At 49.5% G+C, this 3,004-nt stretch overlaps 1 pseudogene; it reads left to right on the top strand.

Annotated features, from left to right (window-relative positions):
• The first annotated feature begins 7 nt into the window (after positions 1–7).
• LOC113617201 (ferritin light chain pseudogene) lies at positions 8–428 on the top strand (annotated as a pseudogene).
• Positions 429–3,004: the final 2,576 nt, after the last annotated feature.

A 3,004-nucleotide genomic window follows, 5' to 3' on the forward strand; every position in this document is an offset into this window, starting at 1 on the left:
ATCAACCATGAGCTCCCAGATTCGTCACAATTATTCCACCGAGGTGGAGGTCACCGTCCACGGCCCGGGCAACCTGCATCTGCAGGCCTTCAACACCTACCTCTCTCTGGGCTCCTATTTCCACCGAGACGACGTGGCTCTGGAGAGCGTGGGCCACTTTTTCCACGAATTGGCCGAGGAGAAGTGCGAGGGTGCCCAGCCGTCTCTTGAAAATGCAAAGCCAGCGGGCCAGCCCCCTTCCTGGACGTGCAGAAGCCACCCCAAGATGAGTGGGGTAAAACCCAGGACTCTGTGTAAGCTGCCCGCCAGACGCCCCGCTCTGTGACTTCCCGGAGAGCCGCGACCTGGCTGAGCAGCTGAAACTCACAGAGAAGATGAGGACCACGTGACTCACCTCTGCAAGCTGGTTGGTCCCCAGGCTGGGCTGGGTGAGTTCTCTTACAAACACTCACCCTCAGGCATGGCTAGGGCTTTCTGGAGCCCAGCTGTTACCAACCTGGGTTCTTGGACTCTTTAATCAATAGAAATTGATAAGAGGCCAGAAGGGGAATTTAGGCAAGGCTTTATTGGGACTCATGCTGCAGCATGAGGGAGCAAAAGCAAGTAACAGGTGCCCTCGCTCGTTCCTGGGAATGGCTAGGGTGCGTTGCACTGGTCCCTTAAATGGGGTGAGGGTAGGGGTAGATCGGCGGGTGGGGCTGGAGGGGCGGCTTAGGTGGTCTGCCCATCCCTTTGGTGGTGCTGTGAGCAGGGGTCATGCCTCGTATCCTGCTTTTGCTCCCCACACCTCTGAAGTGTCAGTTGGGTTTTGGCCTTTTGGTATCTCTTTGTTCATAATTTGCCCCAACTGTGCAAGCAGGCAGTTATTTTTAGTCCCTTATAGTTTCTTTGTATTCTGTTGCTGGAGGAGACATTTGTCCAGGTGCAAGCACTCCAGTAAAGGGTCTCAGGTCCCAGACTGTCCCACAGCGGCATCTGAGGAGCCCCTCTGGCATCAGAGCTTCTGCCTGAAGCCCCGTCTCTGCAGCTACTAGGCAGCTCTGTAAGCAACCTGGGGCCCTCTCCCAAGCCTTGGGCCAAATGGGAACAGTAAAGCTTTTTGCCGCCAAAAGAAAAGGTTGAAAATATTTTAGATATAAGTTCAATAAAATCGTATTATTAAAATGAATTTTGGTTGCACTGTGCAGCTTGTAGGATCTTAGTTCCCCAACCAGGGATAGAACCCCAGCCCTCTTCAGTGAAAGCACCGAGTCCTAACCACTAGACCTCCAGGGAATTCCCAACAAGTTTCTTTTAAAACTGAAGAACTAAGAGTTCGATTTCTGTAATAATCAAAACACCTTAAAATGTGTCTTCACATGCTCACCAGACCCCAAAGGACTCCCCAGACCTGGACCACAGCACAGCCTGCTGTGGAACGCTTAGCAGCTTTGTTTTCCCAACTAGACTCATTAGCAGCGCCAGGTGGTAATAACTAGCTGACTGATTCCTACTAGTAAAAGAATCTGCCTGAGGTCACCATGGACTCTTTCCCCCAGTCTCTGCTTCATCTCTGACCTGATACGCTTTTGGAAAATAATTATTCATGGCAGGAAGTTGTCATACAACAGAGAACGATTGTGTGTCCTGGGATTATAGAGGCCCTGAGATCAAACACTTTTTATTTTGGAAAGAATACATTGAAAAACATGGCTTTCACCTGCATAGAATAGTGAAATCCATTTACATTTTTTTCTTTCCTGTTTATTTCATCATTAAAGACCCAATAAAGGAAAGTATTTACCACTGGGAAGAATGTTAGCACTGCTGTTTAGCAGTCAGCACAATCACATAGATTCCATAAACAGAAATAGCTCCAGCCTCCAACTGGAATAACAGAGTAGACTTTTTTTTTTTATTGCGGCACGCCGGCCTCTCACTGTTGTGGCCTCTCCCGTTGCGGAGCACAGGCTCCGGACGCGCAGGTTCAGCGGCCATGGCTCATGGGCCCAGCCACTCCGCAGCATGTGGGATCTTCCCGGTCCAGGGCACGAACCCGTGTCCCCTGCATCGGCAGGCGGACTCTCAACCACTGCGCCACCAGGGAAGCCCTAGAGCAGACATTTTAAAACCCTCTTTTTTTCACACATAAATTGTTACTCATGAGGTAGAAATATTCAATATGAAGTAGTATGTGAAAGCAGTAAGTACTTGGTTAACCATTCTCTAGGAGGATTTTTCAGTTACCTAAATTTTGTTCCTGCTTCATTTTTTTTTTTTTTTAATTTAAAAAAGGAAGAGGGGGGTTTCCCTGGTGGCGCAGCGGTTGAGAGTCCACCTGCCGATGCAGGGGACACGGGTTCGTGCCCCGGTCCGGGAGGATCCCACATGCCGCGGAGCGGCTGGGCCCGTGAGCCACGGCCGCTGAGCCTGCGCGTCCGGAGCCTGTGCTCCGCAACGGGAGAGGCCACAGCAGTGAGAGGCCTGCGTACCGCAAGGAAAAAAAAAAAAAGGGAAGATAAGGGGAAATAAATCAGAAGATATATTTAAAGCAACTTTCTGCTACCTTCCAAAGATTTGGTCAGCCAAACTCCTAGACCTGCAAGCACTGTCCAACATAGTAGCCTCTAGCCACATGAGGCTGTCAAGTATTTGAGATATGACTAGTTCAAATTGAGACTTGCTAAAGTTTAAAATACATACTAGATTTTTGGAAACTGAACGTGGATAAAAAAGACAGTATCTCAGTAATAATTTTTTATATTGATTAAAGTCTGAGGCAGTGAGCTTGGTGGTCCGCGGATCTGTCTCTTGCTTCAACAGTATTTGGACAGAACAGGCCCAGGGACGCCCTTTGCTCCAGCCTCCGACCAAGCTCCAACCTTTTTTCAGTCGCAGCCTTCAGAACCAACCACTGAGCTATCCTCGGCCACCGGGACCAGCCAACACCATTTTTTGAGCTTAGCGCCTTATCACCAATCAACCATGAGCTCCCAGATTCGTCACAATTATTCCACCGAGGTGG

The sequence above is a fragment of the Aethalodelphis obliquidens genome, unplaced genomic scaffold (assembly GCF_003676395.1).
Source record: "Aethalodelphis obliquidens isolate GAN/ISIS:26980383/991018 unplaced genomic scaffold, ASM367639v1 scaffold2672, whole genome shotgun sequence".
Classification (NCBI taxonomy): Eukaryota; Metazoa; Chordata; class Mammalia; order Artiodactyla; family Delphinidae; genus Aethalodelphis; species Aethalodelphis obliquidens.